Source organism: Vulpes vulpes, chromosome 3 (genome assembly GCF_048418805.1).
Source record: "Vulpes vulpes isolate BD-2025 chromosome 3, VulVul3, whole genome shotgun sequence".
NCBI lineage: Eukaryota > Metazoa > Chordata > Mammalia > Carnivora > Canidae > Vulpes > Vulpes vulpes.
Window position 1 is genome coordinate 35568941 of NC_132782.1, and position 24429 is coordinate 35593369.

Consider the following 24429-nt stretch of genomic DNA (forward strand, 5'->3'; position numbering starts at 1 on the left):
ATCTGTTAGGTAGTAATCACTCAGTTACTATGAGATATAATTCTTATTAACTGTGGCTACTGTGTATAGTGACCAGTTCAGGAGATTTTAGGAGATTGGTCTAGAAAAAATCTCAAGTTAACAGTGACAAGCTACAGATTCTTGGTACATGACATAGTTACCAAAACACTACTAGGAACCAGTCAGTTCTATCATAGGATTAATTATGGAAAATAAGGGATTATTCTCACCCAAGTTAAAAGAAGCCTGACCTTTCCTTACCAGGCCACAGGTCTATTCACAGACAGGTACTTTTTCACACCTATAATGCTATCACCCCTGCGAGTTATTCATAAATATAAACTATCTGATGCTTCTGGGATAATTGCCTCTCAGTCAATTAACTCAAAAAATTATGGATGTAAGTTATAAGTCAATCTCTTCAAGTTTCTGTTCTTCCAGCTAAACCACGAGCTCTATGACCTTGGTCAAGTTATTTCATCTTTAGGCCTATTTTCTTATCTGTAAAATGAGAAAATTGTATTAAATATACCATCTCATAAGGTTATACTAGGGATTAAAAATCAGGTAGTTCGTGAAAATTGCTTTCAGGTACCCTGAACAGAGACTATCTGGATTCAAATGCTAACCCTAATATTTATTAGGTGTGTGTACTGGGCCTCCTTACGTAGACCCACTGTGCTTTATAAGTGCATAGAAAAAGACTAGCAATTGCTATTTTAACAGCTTTATTGAGATATAATTTATACAATACATTCACTGTGTATAATTAAATGATTTTTTAAATTTATACAATAATACAACTATAATTATAATCCATTTATTTATCCCAAAAAGCTTCTCAGTGCTCATTTATAGTCAATCCTTCCTCCTAATCCTAGGCCTAGAAAACCACTGATTGGCCATTATGGGACATATAATATTATAATTAAATAATATGTGACATTGTTTCTGGTTTCTTTTAGTATATATTTGAGGTTCATCATGTCACAGTATGTGATTACTACTACATTCCCTTTATTGCCAAGGACACCACCAAGAGAGGATGATCACCCATGTGAGTATGTAGAGAGAAAAAAAGGTCAATGGTGGGATTTTAATGAATTTTGACTTTTAAAAGGTGGTAAAAGGAGAATTCATGTAAAAAGTGGGAAGAATATAACAGAGTTACAAGTGCAAAGGAATGAAGAGACTCAACAATGTGAAAAGATTTAAGCAACCCATAGGTCCAGTAACATAAGCACTTGGAGCATGTGCATTGGCTCTGAGGCATGAGTATGCTTGAGTCTCTTTGAGGCAAGCAATGCAAATGAGCAAAGCGACTGAACATAGAGCAATCAAGAGTTGCAAAGACTTGGTAAAGTTCACAAGTAGCAAGAGCTACTCAGCTCCAGCAGATTGTTGCTATGTGGAATAATAAGTTAAAAGATGGCCATTCTTATTCTCCAAAGAAGCCCAAAATAAATTTGGGGAAGGTCTCAATTTTTAAATGTCGCAATTAAAAAAAAACACACTGTGTATAAAAATTATACCATCAGAGCAAGCAGGATTTATTCCAGATATTCAAAATAGGTTTTAACATATAAAAACCAATTAATACAATTCAATATATCAACAGTCTAGAGGTAAAATATATATATATATATATATATATATATCAGCAAACTAGGAACAGAGAGGAGCTTTTTCAGATTGATAAAGAACATCTAAAATGACATGATACTTAATGTTGAGGAACTAGATGCTTCCCCCTCTATGATCAAGAACAAGTGAAGGATGTCTCCTCTCACTAATCCTTCTCAACATCATACTGGAAGTCCTACCTAATGCAATAAAACAGTTAATGGAAATAACATATATGCAGATTAGGAAGACATAAAGCTGTCTTTATTCACAGGTGATAGTATTGCCTTATGTAGAAAATCTGAAATAATCAACAAAAGATTCCTGGAACAATTATAGCAAAGACAATATACAAAAGTCAATTGTTTTCCAATACTCCAGCAATGAACAAGTGGAATTTGAATTTAAAAAATACCATTTACATTAGTTTTGCAAAAAGTATGTAGGTGTAAGTCTAAAAAATGAAAGATCTATACAAGGAAAATTATAACATTCTGATCAACAAAATCAAAGAACTATATAAACAAATATTCCATCCTCAGGATAGGAAGACTTTATACTGTTCAGATGTCATTTCTTTCCAACTTAATCTATAGATGTATTGTGGTCTCAATCAAAATCTCAGCAAGTTATTTAGTGGATAATAAATGGATCCTAAAGTTCATAAAAAGAGGCAAAAAATCCCAAATAGCCAAATATTGAGGAGGCTAAAGTCAGAGGACTGATGCTACCTAGCACCAAGGCTTACAATAAAATTACAGTAATCAAGACAGCATGGTATTGGTGAAAAAAATAAACAGATCAACGGAACAAAATGAATACATCCACACAAATATAGTCAACTGATCTTTGACAAAGAAAAAGAGGCAATTCAATTGAGACATGATAGTCTTTTAAGCAAATGGTATTGGAACAACTAGACAGTCACATGCCAAAAAAATTAATCTAGATACAGATATTACAATCTTCATAAAAATTAACTCAAAATCGGTCATAGGCCTAAATATAAAGTGTAAAACTATAAAACTCCTAGAATATAACATAAAAGAAAATCTAGGTGACCTTGAATCTGGCAGTAACATTCTAGATATAACACTAAGGGCACGATCCACGAAAAAGGAATTGGTAAGTCGGACTTCATTAAAATTAAAAATCTTCTATCAGAAAGCCACTGTCAAGAGATTTGGAAGACAGCCACAACTAAGAGAAAATATGTGCAAAAAGACTGTTACCCAAGATAAAGAACCTTTGAAACTCAATAATAAGAAAATGAACAGTCCAAGTGAAAAATGGGCAAAAGATTTGGAAAGCTCGCCATAGAAGATATACAGGTGGTAATAAGCAAATGAAAAGATGTGCATCATATATCATTAGAGAATTGCAAACAAAAACAATGCAATACCACTGCATGCTTGTTAGGATGGCTAAAATCCAAACCATTGATGATGCTGAGAAGGGTGTGGAGCAACAGAAACACTCACTCATTGCCAGCGGGTATACAAAATAATACAAAATAATACAGCTACTTTAAAAGACAGTCTGCAGTTTCTTATCAAACTCAACACACCCTTATCATATGGTTCAACAATTGTGCTCTTTGGTCTTTATCCCCAAGAGCTGAAAACTACATCAACACAAAAACTTGCCCATGGACGTTCATAGCTTTATTCATAATTGCCAAAACTTGGAAGCAACCGGGATGTCTTTCACTACATGAACAGATAAACGAACAGTGGTGTATCTAGACAGGGAGATATTACTCAGCACTAAAAAGAAATAAAGTATGAAACCACAAAAAGGTAGGAATAAACCTTAAATGTGTATTACCAAATGAAAGAAACCAATCTGAAGGCTACATGCTGTATGATTCCAACTACATGATATTCTGGAAAATGCAAAAACGACGGAGACAGTAAAAAGATCAGTGATTGCCAGGGGCTGAGCAGAAAGTAAGGACAAACAGGTGGAGCACAGAGGATTTTGGAGCAGGGAAACTATTCTGTACAATACTATAATGGTGGAAACATGACACTACACCTTTGTCAAAACCCACAGAATACTGCAAAGCGTAAATCCTAATGCTTACTATGGACTTTGGTAGATGTTGATGTGTCAATGTTCGTTCATCAGTTGTTATAAATGTACCACTCTGGGGTGTGATGTTGATAGCGGGATGCTGTACACGCATGAGGAAGGGATACATGGGAACTCTGTACTTTCTGCTCAATTTTACTGTGAACCTAAAACTACAGTACTGTAAAAAATAAAGTCTATTTTTAAAAAAATAACTGGATAAAATTAAAGAAGCATACACAGTATGAGTTAAATAAATACATATCACTTGGCTGGATTACAATTCATTTAAAGGCTATGGAAGCACATATGCTCCAAGACTTGGGATATAATTAGTAATATGTATAAAACCTTTGATTCAGGGGCGCCTGGGGGGGGCTCAGTCAGTTAAGTGTCTGCCTTGGGTTCAGATCATGATCCTGGGCTCCCCACTTAGCAAGGAATCTGTTTCTCCTTCTGCCCCTTACCCTGCTTGTGCTCTGGTCTCTCATGCACACGTGCTTTCTCTCAAATACATGAAAAAATCTGGAAAAAAGAACCCTATTAACTCAGAAATAAAGAGTAAACAAAAAGGATAATTACATTATCTTGTATTTCTAGGTCTAGAAGACAAGCCTAAGAACTAACAAGTCAGTGGGTCATCCATCATCTCTATCTCCTTGGTGAAAAACAATTTTTTTAGAAAGCGGGATTAGGCTTCTAACATTTTATACACAACTGATTGGAAAAAAAATAAATATTCAAAAACTTCCATAGTCAAAATATGAGAAAAGGGGGAAATATCATTTTTACCCAACCCATCACGCAAACATACTTAGATAAGAAAATAAGCACAACTGTAGAATAAGGCTATAGCAATATTCGAATAAAATTAACAGAAATTTCGGGAGAGTATGGCCTTTATTTACCGATTTATTCCTATAATCTAACACAGTGTCTTGTGCAGAAAAAAAAAATACTAAATAAATATTTGGTTAATAAATAAATGAATTACATATTCACTTTAGAAAACAAACAAACATTCTGCCTTCATTGTGATCAGAAAGGGGCCAGCAAGAAAGTAAGAGAAATTTGTTAGCAGCCTATTGCAACTGTTCAGCCATGAAATAATGAAGGTGTGGAAAAAGCAATAGCACTGGAAACGGGCAGAGGCAGCCAGGAAAAGTATAAACAGCAGCTCGCTCAGAGCGATGAGGATGAGCTACTGAGGGCAACAAATACTGAAGGGCTGAAAGAGAAGAATGTCCCAGGAAGGATACTGAGAAGGAATACGGGTGATGTATGAAAGGAATCAGAAGACAACACTGTGACAGAAACTCAGAGGGGACAGATTTCAGAGACAGAAAAAAACAGTATCAAGTGCACAAGGAGGCCAATACTGTGAGCAGGGCTGGAATTAGGGGCGTGTGAAGCAGTCACCTTGGGCACAATAATTTAAGGGGCGCCCATCATTAATCAAGACAAAAATATGTAAAATGCATTATTTTAAAAGTAAAAATTAATGCAAAATAATCCATGGTAAACAGAAGATCAAAATTTTAAATCAAGGCAAGGTTGCTCTTTGCATGTCCTATCCCCCTCGTTACTGTGCATCATGACAGCCTGCAGTTCCTGGACCTGCAAAGCTTTTGCTTTCCCATTGGGCAGGTTTGGGGGTTGCTAGTGGTGTGCCAATAAACTGGACAGCATGCGGCTTTATGTATCATCATGTTGTTGTTGTTGTTTTTAATTTTAGAGCTTTTACTGGCTTTTTCTGCTTGGTTCAAAATATGGGAGGCTATCTTAATAAGCGTATACAGGGCACGCCTTTTTCCTTTAACCACAGTTTCCGACATGGCTTGGCACGGCACTGACCGAGACTTGGAATGCTTCCTTTGGGATTAGCAATTAGAAAGTCATCGGCGACTTAGTGGGAGTAGTTTCAATGTGGTGGTGAAGGGAGAGGCCAGATTGCAGTTGATTAAAGAGAAAGGAGGCTGAAGGCAAAGGGCCAGAAAAGATGTTCGAGAATACAGGGTAGATAATCCATGAGGCAACACAACTTCCAGGCTCTTCTTTTATTCAAAGGGATCCACCCAAATCTGTTTGTAAGGAAACAGAAATATAGTTTAACAGAAACAAAACAAACAAAACAACCCTAGTCATCCCTACTGTGCTGCTTTAGAAACAATCATCTTCACTGAGGCATTACATATGTCACTTATGCCAGAAACTCTGTGACCACTGACCAAAATCACATGGGTTTCAATTGCAGCATTTCTGAAATATTTCTGACAACATGTGAGTTGACGTAATTTTCTCCTAAACAAACCATATCACAGGAATCGACTCTATAAAGAATAGTTCTCTTAAAATCTAGATGATTGCTTAAAAAAAAAAAGGCAATTTTGCAATAATATTTAGATTTAGTTTGAAACTTGTAATAAATCCCCACTTGTTAACCTTTTAGATTCAGATATCTCACAGGAGAAATTCCAAATTGGTTTATAAATGTTATCTTGGGTACAGAATGGTCCTTGAAGTTTAATTATGTCTTTATCCTTAGAATTTTCCAGTATTAATATGCAAATGCAGGTATGTTCATGATGACCCACCGAAAACTCTCAATAATATTGAAGGTGAAGGCATATTAAGTATGTAAAAGGGGAAAGTTTCAAGTTAAAACAAATTTAAACATTTTAAGCAAGAAAACCATGTTTCTGGTTATTCTGGTAGTACTAATCTCAAAGGCTAACATCTGATGATTTCCATTATAGTTTCACAAAGCCAAAGGCTTCACTCCGAGGACACAGGTTTCCCAGTAATTATATGAGAAGACGTAGAAACGACACTTTAGTAGAGAAGTGGAAAAGTATAACTGAAAGAGTGCTTACAAGGGGCATGTCTAAAAAGCCAAAATCATCACAACATGTGTTTCTTAGAAATAAACAACAACACATTACAAGTTAGCAAATGACTTTCTCTTCAAATATTAGAGAGCAGTGCTTCTCAATGTATTTCAAAAATACTTCCATGAATCAACTCTGGGTTTGGTGAAAAATTAGATTCCTGGTCCCAGATGAACAAGAATCTGAATGGTGTGCCCCAGAAACTGCATTTTTAACAAACTTCTCTAAGAGATTCTCAAGATTGGCAAATTTTAAGCCCTGAATAGGATATAATATATATATTAATATATATACATATATATATTATACACTTTATTATTTATGATATATACTCTGGCATTTTTAAATGATGGATTTAATTGTGAAAATGTAGTAAAGAATAGATCTACTACTATTCCACCAAAAAAAATCACATAAATGTTGTGCAAATTACTTATAATAAAGTTAGTACATTAGATCCATAATGATAGCAAATAAAATACCATCAATAGGTATTTGTTGAATGTTCATAATAAATGCAATAAATCTAACATGCAAAAAAATATATTCCCTGTCCCTAGGGTGCTTGTGATGTATACATTAAATATGTTTTTTTCTTATTCTCTAGTCCTTCAGAACTCAAATATTTTCCAATCTCTCATTTGTCTATTCCTAAATAATAATACTCTCCCCAAAAAAGGAAAATACATGTTAATAGGAACATGGGATTACCATGTCAATATTTGCTTACTAAAATATCCCAAAGGGTTTAGAGACTGTTTAGGATCATTTCAGAATTGCCCAATTGTCTATCAGTCTATTTCAAGTTATAAAAGCACATAAAAGCATACAGCATGTCTTTAGAAATATGATCATCTATGACTATATTATGAGAAAAACAACCTTGCCATGCAGCAATGAAAGGTGGATTTCCAAAAGGTTCTTAATTAATAGCTCTTAATTACAACTTTACATTTCGCTTCTTTTATTTGAGCAAGACTTACACATTTTAGTTTAATATGTGATATGTCAAACTCCCTCACAATTAGCATGAGCATCACAAACACAGCCAGTTTCAGGGAAGCAAAAGGGCATGAAGAAAGAAATTGTTATGAAGAACAGTCATCTTCAAATAGAATTTCCACTGTTTTCTCTGGCTATCATACAGAATTTATTTCCCATCTTCTTCTCCATGAAAATAGTATTAAATATATGTATATGTTAACAAAAAAAGTCTTCCTAAAGAAAAAATGTTCTTAGGAAGACCTTGTCAATAAGGCATGGGCTTTACGCAATATTGTGGTAAAAAGACAATACCTAGTGGCCAACAAAACCAGTCATTTTGTCTGGTTTGTCTGACACCACAGTAGTGATGTCATCTACACTCAGATGACCAAGATCAAGAACCCTTCCATTTAATTTACTGAATATTCAATGCTTTTGATTTTAAAAGCAATAACATGCTTTTTCGAATTAAAGCCCAAAGTAACCATTTTAACTAAATTTAGTTGCATTATAATTATATGTGCCAGCTGATTCTATTAATGCCATTTGTTAGACTGTAACTACACTGTTAGAAAAGATCTTTGCCAAAAATTTTTGTATTTCCATATCTTCTTATTAATAACTTCTTCAGTAAGCAAAATCTGTTAGGGTAAAAGTCTGAGTAAATGTGTGATAAATTAGAGGTCCTTGGAAAGAAGGGGAGTGGAAAAGATACAGTGGGTATTAGCAATATACCGGGCCCCCTAGGAAGTGTTAAGGATTCCTCAAAGTCACACCACAGAACCCTCAAAGACAAGGAGCACAAATGCTTGAGATAAGGACCATGGCTTCCCTGAGACTATGGAGGATTCCGAGGTTTTGCCTTTTTGGGGAATGTGATTTGAATGAGGTTCAGAGGAGATGTTACAGGTAAAAACAGTGCTGGATAACAAAGGGGGAAGAGGAGTGTAGGGAAGCAGGCCACATAGGTCCAGTATGTGCCTACTGTTTTGCTGAGATCATGGCCTTGGCTGTTCCTTGACTCAAGACACTTTTCAAAATGGTTTATGGACCCAGAATTCTGAGAAGTGATGTAACATCACAGGGATGGATGCATCGGGTAGTTCTGAGATTCACCTAGTCTCCCTTCTGGTCAAAGAACAGTCTTGCTTACAAATTGCTGTAAAAGTGGTGGGTCCAATGAGTTCAGGTACCCACTGCTCAGGCAGGCTCCAGCTGGCACCTGACATGTCCCTACAGTATTTTGAGCTTGGACAACCAGAGAAATTGCTTTAACTTCGGCTTTTCCTATTAGTAACTCCAGGAGTCTCCTGTCTTCCATCAGCATCCATGGGACGGTGGCAGCTTCACTCACTACCTTATACAGTTGTTTCAGCAGGAGTTCTGCTACTTCTAGCTCCCCTCCAGGTTGTCAGACTTGTTTTATCCAGATATAAGGTTATTTCATTAAGGGAAGAGAAATGCCACCAAGGAGTCATCTTCCTTTTAGGTCACACCCCATTCAAAATTATAGAATTCAAGGTCTTTGCCGCTGAGCTCTCACTTCACTGCCTCAAAAATTTTTACTTCGCTGGCAATAAACATTGAATTTTCAGGAGGGGAGCTTGTTCATTCATATAGACCTAAAGTGTTTTCTCACATGTGTTTATTTGATGAAGACAAACATTTAGAATTATGCTAAATGTAGAAATATTCAATGTCATATTCCAAATGCTCTGGTTGAAAAAAAAAAGTATATTTTTTACCACCTATTATTATATTCTTTGACAGAATATTCCACAAATCTCTTACAAACCACACCAACTATGCTTTATTAAATGTAACGTTACAGCCAGTTTCACATAAATATTACTGGATTCATAGTTATTAGCATAATATGTTAATATAGGGCACACATTAAAACTACCAAGCAATTGAAAGAAAACTTTATTCAAAAATAATCTACCCTTCCTTTCTTTCTCCCTCTCTCTCTCCTTCTCTTACTTGCTCTCACTCCAGTTAAATATTTAATAATCATTTAAATTCAACAACAGTCTGCTCAAGTTAAAAATATTGAAATAAGTCATGTAAAAAATCGTTTTAAAGTCAAGCACCGGAAACACACATTTTGTGCACTTCATTTCATTTTATAGTCTCTAAGAACTATTACAATTTTTAATAAACTTGTATCTGGGATTTGAAGCCAAATACTTACACTCAAAAGGCAAGAATTTATTAACCAAAAGACACCCTAAGTGGTACTAAAATGTATTCCCCAGTGATAAGTTTTAAATGAGTTGTAAAAACTGCATTTTACTAATCTAGTCACAATTAAAGAACAACAGCTGTCCCATCTGTATTCCCAATGCCCACTTCTGTAATGATGATTTTTTTTTCATTTATGACACTGCACATAAACAAACATCTCATGGTTGAGTTCCAAAATTTTAGTTCCATCACTTTAATTGCAAAATGTTTTATTTTTTATCAAGCTTTGAAATATATAATGTAAGTTTAAATTAACAATGTTCTAAACAAAATACGTTCTCATTTATATCCTTATTTATATCTTTATTTCTATCGATAGATATGTATTTCTATCTCCACATATACACATTTTATATCTACTTACATCTACATATATGGCTATCATATGGATTTCTATAACTATCTTGAATAATTTAACATTATGCAAAATAAATTAGTTCTAACTTTTACTGCTAAGAAATGTTTTATTAATAGCCACATAAGTCTCTTCCTTTCAAAAACTCAAATGTTCTGAAAACCATGTTTTAAGAGAATACCTTTTCTTTTAAAAACTAACATTGCAAGTGTTACTTTAATACAAGTTTACATCAAAACGGATCCTCCAGAATCTTTTGCCTAACGTAAAATTAAAACTGCATTATCTGTCATAAAGCAAATTATTTCTGGATGTTTTTAATAAGATTACTGTCAAGTAGACTCAGAATTCCTGACAGAATGTATTAGCACATCATTCCATTCTCTAAATGTAATATTGCTTCAAACATCTCAAATTCAGGAGACTGTTGCTTCTCTCCCGCTTTCTCTCTCAAGTATATTTAGGATTAAAATTAAAGTGAAAAATAATCAAAAGATTTAACAGTCAAGATACGTAATAATAACAGCTGAAAGCTAATATTAGGAGGAAGACCTGGATTATAACTTGTTGCGAAGTTTTTATTAGCCATCTCCTCTCCTTGGTTGTAAAGCCCTTCATTAATAAGACACAGGAAACACAAGAACTCATGAATATGTGGCACCTAGACATTCAGGTTATATGCCTTTTTTGATATCAAGAAAACCACTTTCAAAAATCACATTGGTAATCAACTTACAACTTAAAGAAAACTGCATAGGACCATTTGTAAAGAAATCATACACGTTTTGACCTCTGTAATTCCAACACAAAAGTATAAAAAGATGGGAGATTTTCAAGAGAAAATTAATGCATGCCACCTCTTATTAATATTATTTAGTGTCTCTGGTTGGAGAAATAGTACAAATGTTAATTTCTAAAATAATATGGGTATTTTTAAATACAAGTTTTAACATTTTCACAGAGCTGTTTTTTACCGAATCATATTGTTACATTAAATGGAACTTGTGAATTATAAACTACCTTTCTTCATGACTCAAATCATCTTACATGGAAAACCACACAGTGATAGCTACAGTGATATACAGGGACTTCTCCCATATACACGTGGTCATTTTTCTACACACAGAATGACTTCAACCAGAAGAAAAAAAAAAAAAAAAAAAACTTGAAGAAAGAGGAAGAGGGGGAGAAAGTGAGGGATTTCTTTCTTTCTTTCTTTCTTTCTTTCTTTCTTTCTTTCTTTCTTTCCTTTTCTTTCTTTCTTTCTTTCTTTCTTTCTTTCTTTTTCTTTCTTCTTTCTTTCCTTCTCTCTTTCTCTTTCTTTCTTTCTTTTATAATTCTTCCTTCCTTGCTATCTATCACTGGATCAGACCAATATCATCTGCTGACTTATTTAAGTATTATAGCCTAAATGAATATCACTTTTTAAAAAAAAAAAGATTTTATTTATTTATTCATGAGAAACAGAGAGAGAGAGAGGGGCAGAGACACAGGCAGAGGAAGGAGCAGGCTCCATGCAGGGAGCCCGACGTGGGACTCCATCCCGGGTCTCTAGAATCAGGCCCTGAGCCGGCAGCAGACGCTCCACCACTGAGCCACCCAGGGACCCCCATGTTTCTTCTCATATTTGTGCTGACTGCAAGATCCTGCAAGTCTTGTGGCTGAAAGAGAACTGCTATTCCATGGGATCTGGGAAGAGGCAGCCCTGGATTAGACAGAGATCCAATCTAAATTCTAAAATTCACCATTCTGGGAACTTTAAATTGCTTAACCTCCTGGACCTCAGCTTATCTTGTTAAGTGGGTATTTTATCAGTCTCCCAGGGCAAAAGGTGGATACTCAAGGACAGGTCCTTTCCTCTGTGTTTTAGAAGGTGGTTTTTCATCCTGGTTCTGCTATAATACTGTTATCATCGTTTCACCTCTGATTCTCAGCCTCTGTGTCAATAAAATAATGACGGTATGGGCTGTTTGGCTCTAACTTCTAAGACTTCATTTAAATGGCCCGGAAAGCAGGCCTTTAACTTCTTATTTTAGAGTAAATAACCTCAAAGAAATTAATGGCGGAATAGTCCTAAATGAGATTCAATGATATAAATTAGATTAAATCATAGAGATTACAAAAATTATTGTGAATATTTAAGCAATATAGGATTTCAATTTCAGATAGGCAATGTGAAAGATAACCCTCACCCCCAAATAGAGTGCTTCACTGTACACTATTCAATGACATATGTTATAAAGGAGGAGCATTCTTTTTTTTTTTTTTTTAAAGGGGGGGGGTGTTTTTTAAACTGAATGGTATTCATTATCTACAGACACTGAAGAAAAAAAAATGCTCTGTAAGTTCCAAATTTCCAAAGAAATGTTTTAAATTGTCATCATCTGACTGCATATTTAGCACCCCATAAGGAAATCACAACCACTCGAAACTAGTTGGAAGGGGCAATTACTAATGATACATGAAATATAATTCCTGAACTTGTAATTACTACACAGAATGTATTTTAGAATTGTGGAGAGACAAAAATTTCCGGCACCTTTTATCATGAGTTTCTAAAAAGGACACCTTTGGCCCACTAAACCAAAAGATTAAATGGTTTATCTTTTTCCAGTCTTCTTCTAATTAAGATAGGTTTTCTTATAAATGGAAGGTATTTTTAAATTTGTATATTGTTAGATGTGTACAAGAAGACTGGGATGTCATTTCTCCCTCGTCCTATCTTGCAGTCCACAGCATTATTTTCACACTTCAGCAGACGAACCAAAAGTCTCTGGTGCATCAAAACCAATATCAACCTTCCTGAATTAATTACTTCCTTCATTCTCAGCTTTATAATGAGCCTCTCTGGGAATTGGCACAATTAAAAAAAAAAAAAAAAAAAGAGTCACCAGTAAGATGAAGGAAGATGCTGCTCTAAGGCCTGTTATCTTCCCTCCTTTTTCTACCATTAAACTCTTCAAAAAAAAAAAAAAACTCTTCAGATTAGTATTCAGGAAGTAAAATCTCACTTCTGAGGATGAGCTCTATTTTAAACAGACTTGGTTTTCAGACCATTGAGGAAGAAAAGTCATTTTCAACTCCTATATTACAAAACCAAATGTACCATGGTCTTCTCTGTTTTTATACAAAACAAGGTCTTTGAAAAAAAAATTCTAAATTCTCACACACGTTTTATTTGTATCTTAGGGAATATTATCGTCTCAAATATATAGACAGCTATCAGCATTTTAACAGTTCAGAGATGGATCAAGAGCTATGCTTTTAATAACATTTTTATTCTGTCTTGATAATTCATTATTAACACAGTTATCCTCAAACCTCGCTGTACATCAGTCAGCCCTAGAGATTTTATATATATTTTTAAATGTTATAAAATTATGTATACAGATACCGATCTCTGGGCTATATTCATGGAGATTCTTATTAGGTAGACCTCTGCCAGTAATCTATTTTTCTTATGAAATGAACATTGGACTGACTTTTTTTTTAATATCAAAGGTGGAGAATCACTGGGTTAACATAGTCCCATTATGATAAATGAAAAATTATGCATCCGTTATGCTTTTATTGCTATATATTTTATTTGTCCAGTAGTATAACACAAATGTGCAGTTCTCTTTTACTGATATAAACTGTTAATTTAGAACAGTCTTGGTATATCATCATATTTGGAACTCTGGGCCTCACTACTTAAAGGATGTGAGAGTAGCCACCTTTGAGGGGGAGGAGAAACAAATACAATGAACAATAGGTGTGATCATAATCCGCTTTAGTTATCTCTCACTCATCATCATGGTTAATTGGCTGACTTGTTGGCTAATTAGGTATCTCTTTCTAGCTCACCCATCTATAGGTCATCATCCTACACCTATGCCTTCCATCAGAGATGACCTTTTAAAATAGAAGATGACTATTTACTGGTTAACCATATTCTGTATGATGAGATAAAAAGTGAATGAGAAAATGAAGTCAAAAAGGGAATAAAGGTAGAGAAAGTCAAATGCTAGGACTAAGACTGGCAAATCAAATATGTGCTATGAGACCCATGTCATTGAGGGGAGTACTAAGAATTGAACTCAGAGCATTTTAGCAATCAAAGGAGAATAAATAATGATTTATACCACTCATATTCTCAAGAAAAAAAATAGTCCCAAACGAGTTACTGAGGAAAATCTCAGCTCTTCCTAGAATGAAAACAGAGGAGAAATATCTTCACTAGGTCCTCATAGAGAGGACACTGCCATGTGGTAAGCCTTATTCATAAGGCCACTCTCCCAACCCCAGACCCTTAGTGAATACAATAACATGTTGTATTATTCTCTTTATTGCAACGCCTCCTAACACAGGCACAGAAAAGAAATGAAAAGAAGCCAAATAATAAAATGCAAGAATGTTTTTTGTAACCACTAGCTTAATCCTGAGTTCTACACAGTATTTATTAAAACTAGACTTTTGCCAATTATTGGGTATAAATGATAGACAGATTTAATATATTCTACTGTCAGCCACACTGGGAGTAGAAAATCTATTCCCTAATGAAATTTGAGAATTCTTAAATATCAAGCTTCTTAACTTCAGGAGAAGGATAAGTTCAGAAAATATGTCATAATACTGCATTTTCTTAAAGAATCCTGAGCCTAGTTCCATCAATGGATAAATGGCACTGATAATTTTAATATGAGACATTTAGAGCACGTATAATTAGCAAATGTGGAAAAATAACCTCAACATTGCACCAATACAACTTCTGACTTTATGAAACATCACTTCTGATAAGTTATTTAAAATAGATTGGTTGCAAAATGCCTGTCTAGGAATCTATAAGCACTGGCTTGCCACAAGTACTTTTTAAGTTTAATTCAGTAAAACACTGAAGAACACTTTCCAAAATTGATTTGGGTTTGGGAGAGGTTTATCTCAAATCATTCTTCTTGGTAATCAGATAGCAGTTAATTGACTAATAAGAGACATTTTAAAAAGCTGTCACCAATATGAAGGCAAATGCTTATATTTCTCTTTTAAAGGGATTGCTGCTGGGTTGGTGGTGGGAATAAAAATATTATTAGGGGAAATAGAACTCATTTGAAAGAATTATCACAGCATCATGATGTATTAAGAAGATGGACAAGATACACTAAACACTCATTTATCCCATTAGAAGTTATTAAACAATTCATCAAGAGACCATTCTGACCAATCCAGATTTTCAATAGTTTTAAGGTTATATTGACAATCAATAACGCATATAGCGTAGGTAATGACGAATTTATGTCTGGGGACAAGGGTGAGGAAAAAAAAGTCAACCAGAACTGTGAAAAAAAAAATTCCTTTAACCTGAAACATTCTACACACTGTGATAAGAGTGGTATGCCAACCTCATGCAGAAAATTGGCTTAAAAAGCCAAGACTTCCGATTTACTAAGGAAGAAATCTATAGTCTCAAAAGACTATCTAGTATGCTATATGGTCTATAATTTGGGGAGAATACAAGTTTGTCATTGAAAATGGAATGGACTACTGTCTGATTTTCATGAGAAATAAGCATATTTTGGAAGTTTTTACTTAGTGGGTAAAGACCAGAGCCAAGTATTAGAAATATCCTTGCACTTAACCTAAAAGTAGAAAGACTGGGTATTTCACTTAATTAGCCTTAACGTACAAGAGGGTATAGATGGGAAGTATAGTTCTACTGTTGATACAAAGTTAAGTTGAAAAATCAGACTCCTCTCATAGGAACTACTTTCACCTGCATAGACGAGTGGAGGAAAGAAAAATTTTAAACAAAATCTCATTTAATTTCACTCAAGTGGCCTTTCTGAAATTTGGCTTCCAGTGTTGCTTCACCAATACAGTCCCAGATTTCCCACTGATTGGGCCAATTTTAATCAAGGTAGCATAGGGAATGGACGTGCTGACATATGTGAAAAGGTTATTTCTCTACTTCTGGAATAAATTCCAGATACAGATTTGAAATTGAAGCTGCTACAGCCAATTTTCCCCTAGGAAGAAAACAGGGGGACAATGAGAATTTCAGAGGAACAGAGCCAGAACACTTCATAATCACATCTGAAGGTCACCCCACCCTACCACTGGAATTTTCAATGATCTAGCTGTATTAGTTTTCTATTGCTGTCTAATAAATTACCACAAACAGCTTAAGACAACACCCATTTACTAGCTCACCGTTCTGGTATCTCAGGATGTAACAAGTCTGACATCAATCTTCTGGTTTCTGGCCAGGCTGAGTATATTTTAGTTATACCACAAAATTAATTAATTAATTAGTTAATTAGTTGAGTAATTAATTAATTAAAAATATATATACATATATATATTTTTTAAATTCCACTTCATTGACATCAAGCTCGTTGTTGTTGGCAGGATTCAGTTCCTTGTGGTTGTAGGTCTAAGACCCCTCTTTCCTTCCTGTCAACCAGAAATTTCTCTCAAGTCCTAGAGGCTGCTTCAATTGTTTCGTCCCACACAGCCTCTTCTATTCTCAAGCAGGCATTGGCACCTCAAATCTGATTTCTTCTTCCAGCCAGAAAATTTTTTTCTAATTTAACGGGCTCATGTGATTAGTTCAGAATCACCCAGATAATCTTCCTATTATAAAATCAACTGACTTGAGAAATTAGTTATATTTGCAAAATCCCTTCACAGCACTACCTAGACTCCTGTTTAATGGAGCAAAATGGGAGAGAGTATATGCCAGGTTCAGGAATCTTGGGTGTCCTCACAGAGTTCTGCCTACTGCATAATCTAATAACTTCACTATCTATACCTATTTGAACCACATTTTCTGTTATTTATAAGCAAAAGCATTGTAAGTGATAGACTCCTCAAAAGAAGGGACAAATTGAGGTTAACACCTCAATTCAATGTGTGAGAACATGAATCCATTATAAAAAGAAACAATTGTCAGGATACATGCCTCATGAGTTTGAGAAACAGTGGCTAGTCCATCTTAACATCTTCTAATCATCACATCTCTAGCTATATCTGGCTACTAAAAAGTTCCAGGGAATAAACATGGTTGCTAGTATCTAGGACTCTCTGAACAAACAATGAAGTTTACCAGAATAGCCAACATACCAAGATTTTTACCTACAGTATTTTAATTGGGTCCAGTCTAGAAAAGAAATCTTGATCCCTCTGATAAAGTAGGTTTATGAAAAATGATTTGTGGAAACCAAAATCTAGCCAGTCTTCTACATAGGTCTGTTCTTTCATTGAATCAAGTCAAACCACCAGAAGACTACAAGTTTAGATTATATTATCTTCAGAAACCTAGAATCATCTTCCTCAACTTATGTTTTGGTTTTAGGTCTTCTTTAAAGAAATTTGTCACTACAAAAATATATAATTTGTAATTCCCTATATAAGGTTCTTTATAATAAATTTCTTTAAGAACTAAGTAATGAGAATGGATATGCTTTTGAAATTATAACAATGAATACAATGCAAGAGATCAGGTCTTCTTTCTTACTGTAGCTCCAAGGAAATTTGCAACCAAATTTATCAACTAATGAATATGGATGGAACTGGAATGGTAAATCCATATTTTCTTGTTTTTATTTTATATTCTGTTAATATTCCTTGTTCTTCATCTTTGTCCAAGACATCTCAAAAGTTGTATAAATTAGACTGAATTTAAATAAATGAATAAATTAGTTATATACATCAAACTTTGTACCTATATCATGAAAAGCTTGATTTTGTTTGGAAAACATTTGGATTGAGAAATTCAGATCAAGGAATAAGTCTTCTCCACTACAAATAAAAATATATATTCAAAAAGATCTGATTTAAATAATGTACTTACTTATTTTTAAAAAATTAAAAATTAATACATTAAATCATTCCTTAGGAAAACAAAATTTGGCTGAAAAATCAAACATGGAAAATTCCTTTTCCACTTTAGTATTTCTAAGATGACTCCTTCAAAGTTCAAACTCTGAATCCTTTAAATTCATGGTCCTAAACACAGTAAAGTTGCATACAATGTTATTAATTCAAACAAACCTGAAAAAGTCATTTTTAAAAAAGATTATAAGCAACACAAAGCCTGTTTTTCTTGAGAAACAGATACTTGGAAGAACAAATCTACAAACAAGAGTATCTTTTCAATATTTGACTCAAAGTTCACAAATTAAAGATTGATGATTTATAAAATGACATTTGTAACTATATGCTATTAGCATAATAACCACTAAGGGATTGTTGTAAAGATTATGAAAAGAGGATTGAAATTTTTCAGATAGGATTTACAGATTTAAATTTAGCACATCTTGGAGATGAAACTTGATTTAAAACATCAACTAGATGATATTACTCCAATTGATCAGGCATGTAAACCTCAAAGAAATAAACATATTGTCAGGTCATAAACCTTATGGGTCACAATAGCTTAAATAATATTCTGTTTGGATTAGGGGAGTTTCCCAATGGAAAAAATGTCTTTACTTTGCTAAACAGACCAAGTTTCCATTTTGTCTTTTCTATTTATTATATCCATAGCTTCTCATAGACAGAAAAGAGAAGGTGGAGAGGTGGGTAGAAGAAACAGGAAATAAACCACACAAAACACTTATAAACTCTTATTTAATCTATACCCTGTCAAATGTTAGTTGTTGGTGAGTTGCCTATGGTTCATTATATTATGGATAATTTTCAGTTCTTAGTAGGTTAAGCTAGAGAATCTTTATATTGATAGTAAAGGGAAATGATACAATGGAATATAGCTAGCTGTATTACAGAATACAGTTAACATTTCACTTTTTTTTTTTTAACATTTCACTTTTATATTTATTTATAACTCATGTTGTATGTGTATTTATTTCTGTGTATATCTGGGTATGTATATATATTTTTTCTATTCCCTTATCAGACACATAATTTGCAAATATTTTCTCCCATTCAGCAAACTGTTTCCTCACTTTTATGATAGTGTCCATTATAGGACAAAGTTTTAATTTTGATGTAGTTCAGTTTATCCTATTGCTCGTGCTTTTGGTGTCATATCTAAAAAAACACCGTAGAACTCCAAGTCATCAAGAGTTACTCTTGATTTTTTTTTTCCTAAATGTTTTATAATGTTTACCTTTAAATGTAAGCCCATAATCATTTTGAGTTCATTGTTGTATACAATAGAGGTAAGGATTGAACTTCTTTCTTCTGAATGAGGATATACAGCTGTCCCAACACCATTTATTGGAAAGACTATTCATTCCCTATTGAACGGTTTTGGCATCCTTGTCCAAATCAACTGACTAAAAGTCAATTGGGGGTTTATTTTTTCAAAAAGTTATTGGTATTTTCTGTTTTTACACTAACTAGACTTTTACTCAGACCAATTATTTTCAGATAACAAGCACTTTCTTAGCTAAGTTTTACACTATAATAAATGTATTTGTTGAACAAGAAAAGAGGAATTATAAAAGTGGAGGTGGTGGACGAGTTAGTGAGAGTTCAGAAGAGTGCTGTAATGGAAAGAACTCCAAATTAGGAACCTTGACACCTGAATTCTAGTTGTTTTTGTCAGTAGCCATTTGCAAAGGTTAACAGGATGATTCAGTATATCTCAAGTATATCTGAATGGCCTTTCAAGCTGGATCATATACCCACCTCTCACCTTACCCAACATGTGACTGACAGTTTAGCAGATTCAGATGCAAAATTTCATTTTTAAAAAAAATATTTATTTGAGAGAACAAGCAGGAGAGCAGCGTGGGGAGGGACAGAAGAAGAGGGGGAGCAGCAGACTCATGGGGATCAATCTCATGACCCTGAGATCATGACATAAATCAAAATTAAGAGTTGGATGCCCAACCAACTGAGCCACCCAGGCGGCTGAAATTTTAAAAGGAATTTTTTCATGGGGGGGGTTCCTGAAACATATTAGCACTCTATAATAGTAACTTAATATTTTGGCTCATTTAGGCTGCTATAAGAAAATGTCATAGACTGGGTGTCTTATAAAAAGAAATTAATTTCTCACAGTACTGGAAGCTAGAAAGTTCTAAATTAAGGTGGCAGCTGATTTGGTGTTTGGTGAGAGCCTGCTTCCTGGTTCATAAATGTCCTCAGAAGGCAGAACCGGGTGGAGTTCTCTGGGGTCTTTCTCAAAGGCCAATAATCTCATTCACAATGGCTCTGCCTCCATGACCTAATCACCTCACAAAGGCCCCACCTCGAAATACTACATTAGGATGAGGTTTCAACATATGAACTTGGAGGCAACACAACATCCAGTCTACAACATCCATGTAGATTCAGATATATCACAGGCAAGATTATGCTCTTCAAAAAATAACTACTACAAAATCAACAGATCTGACATTATTCCATCAATCCACCGGGACATAAATTAATGATTTTCCTTCTATGTACCAAAGTGTAGCTGTCCTTTTCATTGCACTGTTTTTGTCTGTGCATTCTTTAATCTAGTCTCATTTATGCTCCAGCTTGTCTGTTTTTGGTATTATAAACAAAGCTATTTGCATGAATTTTTAAGTAATAAATCAAAGTGTAAATACCTAATCAAAAACATTTAAAAATATATCACTTCTAATAAATACTCCTCATTCCTTTAAATGAATATTCTTCATTCAATTACAGTAGAATCCTCTTGTTATAGTAATATACTAGAGAATGCACTCTCATCTTTTTTTTAAAGTCTATATTTGAAACTGCACAAAACAGGAATCCATAAAAGGCAATTATTTCTGTATTTTATGTTCTTCTAAGGCCCCAGTATTTAGTAAGTGGATAGCACTAGAACACTTTATCATATCACAAACAAAAAGGAAAGTTTTTTTTTTTTTTTTAAAGCTATATATTAGTGAGCAAATGACCTTTGGCCTAAAACTTCCATATCTTCTAGTCCATTCCATTAGAATAAGTATTATCAGTATCTCATAGTCCATGTCCTCTGACTTCTGAACTGATAAATAAAGCAGACTCTCCTTTTCCAGAGAGTTTCTAATTTAAAGCACTTAGTGTTCAGTCCAACATAGAACATGGACAGACTTTTAAAATTCCCCTATCCTAGGAGGCCAGAGATCACACTTTCCCAGATTTCAGAATGTTATTTTAGCTGTTACAGGATGAAGCAAATGAAAAAGTGAAATTCCCAGAGCAAAGCAAAATATACACTAAAGATGTCCATAAGGTTAAAAGTAAATTTTTAATGGATACTCAGCCCTCTATCTTCTTTACTTTCTATGCTGAGCACTATACCTTAATTGAAGTTCCAAAATCTACAGGATAATCTTGGTAACTAAAAACCCTACTGAACTACCAAAAACTATTCAGTTACTACCAAATGTCTATGATCAGGATAACACTGTGTACCTAAACTCATGATTCGCAGGAAACTAGTCAGCCCATTTGACCTACCATATTCTTTGCTCTTTAAAAACAAAATTGTTGCCTCTTACCTCACTTATCTCTTCATAATATTTGCTTATTGATATTTTCTTATTTCGAAAAGCTTAAAGTCCAGCTTCCTCCAGGAAATCTTCCTTCCGTATTTACTGGGACATTTATTTTTAGTACTTTTCATTTGTAAATTACTTTCTGCTCTCATACATTTTTAGTTCTCTGTCTGCTTTTCCAAAGGTAGTTGGAGCTCTTTGAAAGCTGAGGGAGAATCTGATGTACTGTAATATCATACTTATCTTTTAACCTTATAGAAAATATCCACATAAGTGAATCATAAATTGCAAAATACTTAGGGGAATATGTTATGATTATATCGGATTTTAAATGACAATTTTTGTATCTGCTGATTGAGAGCAGGTTACAGAGTCTTATTCTTATTGTATCCCCAGTGCTTGGAACTAGGTACTCATTTAACTCATGTTGAATGAATGGCTGAATTAATAACATACCTTAAAAGAAAGTACAAAATTAAAAGGAAGTTAAATATTCTTTTCTGTAATATCTGCTCCTAAGATAACACTACAACACTGATTAAAACACAAGAAATGATGTGAACAGATACTTAACTAGAGAATATGAATGGAAACAATTAAGCAAGGACCCCTGGGTGGCGCAGCGGTTTAGTGCCTGCCTTTGGCCCAGGGCGCGATCCTGGAGACCCGGGATCGAATCCCACGTTGGGCTCCCGGTGCATGGAGCCTGCTTCTCCCTCTGCCTGTGTCTCTGCCTCTCTCTCTCTCTCTCTCTCTCTCTCTCTCCCTCTCTCTCTCTCTGTGTGTGACTATCATAAATAAATAAAAATTTTTTAAAAAAAGGAAACAATTAAGCACATGAAAGATGATCAACATTATTAGTCAATAAAGGAATGAAAATTAAAATGACAATGAGATACCATCACATACCTACTATATCAACCAGAATTAAAAAGACTGACCATGTCAAATGCTGTGGGAGATTTAGAAAAATTGTAACTCTTACACACTCTTGGTCAGAATAAAAATAATACAACTACTTTGGAAAAGTATGGTAGTTTCTAAAAGAGTTATGATCAAGCCATTCCACTCCTAGGCATTAACTTAAGAGAAATGAACACACATGTTCATACAAACACTTGAACCCAAATGTTAAAAGTACTTTTACTTGTAATAGCCAAAATCTGAAAACAATCCAAATATCTACCAGCACATAAATGGAAAAACAAATTGCAATATATCCAGGCAAAGGAATACTCCTCAGCAATAAAAGCAACGATCAGTTGGTATTTAATACAAAATGGATACCTCTGAAAAAATTATTCTAAGAAAGCAGCTTAAAGAGTACGTACTGAGTGATTTAACTTACATAAGATTCTAGTACATAGAATTAGTATTTAAGATATATATAAATATGTTTATCCAATTTGTGTAATTTTAAGATAAGTATACATTGTATTAGGATTTTAATATATAATTTACAATTATGAATTATGATATACATATGTAAATATATAATCATTCAAGTAGTTGAAACCCTGTCTTCTCACTGCACTTACAATTTATTCCATTATTATGATTTGAAATCTCTGCTCCTCTCTCTTTAATGTCATAACACTCTTAAGAATAGATCACCATGCTGCGATCATACAGACATTCTTTTTGTTTTTCTCCATTGGGAACATGTCAAGCTCCATTATTCCTCTGGGCCATTGCACTTGCTAAAGCATTTGTTAAAAATTCTCCCCAGGCCATCATCATCAACTCTTACCTCATCAGGGAAGTCATTACCATAATACAATCCAAATAGTCAATTATGTTCTCTTTTACTTTGTCACATCACCCTGTTTTATTTTCTTCATCGCATTTATGTCCAATTTGTCCTATTTATTTTTTCACTGGCTATTGTCTATTCTCCATAACTAAAATGTCAAGTACAATGTGGCAGTGGACTTTGTTAATCTCAGTAACCCCAAAACATAGACCATGTCTGGAACATAGCCTGGCTTTCAAAATAAAGTTATTTTAATGGATGAAACCTCATGTACTTTAGCATGTCTTCAGTGTGGCAAGTAAACCTGGTTACTAGTAGGCAGGTTGTTTTCTCATGGCTGTCTCACTAAGACAAATGAACTGATTTTACGTGATTAGCTTAAGAACATATTTTTAATGACACTTTTGGTCATTTAAATAGATTTAATCTGACTACAATAGCTACATATTTCATGTGTAACATAAAGTGGAGTAAACTGAATTTTTAATAAAGGTATTTTCAAAATGGTGCTATTTTCAAAAATCCATCTTTACTATTTTTACAATCTTAGCTGTTTTCAAAAAAATAGAAATTTTATTGCAAAATGCAGTAACCTAGGAAACCACCACTTTGAGCCATTTAGCGGAAAAGATAACCCTGAGGCATATCCATAGTGAAACAAATGGATCTGGCAACAAATATAATTTTGTCACACTGACAGTTTCAGAGGATAAAAGTTTAAATAGACAAACCAACAAATACAATAAGCACTCTGGAAGATATGAGGGAGAATTCAAACAGATACCCCCAACCAATGACTGTGCAAGGGAAAAGAATTAAACCTGACACCCCATTATTCTGCTTGGAAACCTACAGAAGAACTAAGTTTTCCTAAGATCAGTTATCCCCCCATATAGTAAATGCAGTGTTTTTCAAAGAGAATTATCTTCCATTAGAACCTTAACTTTTCTACAGATTAAGTTTAGCCACCTAGAAGTTCATAAAGCTCATAAACACACCAAAAACCAGACTCCATGAGTGATATTTGATAGAAACAACAAAAAATTTATACCAGCAAAGATATTA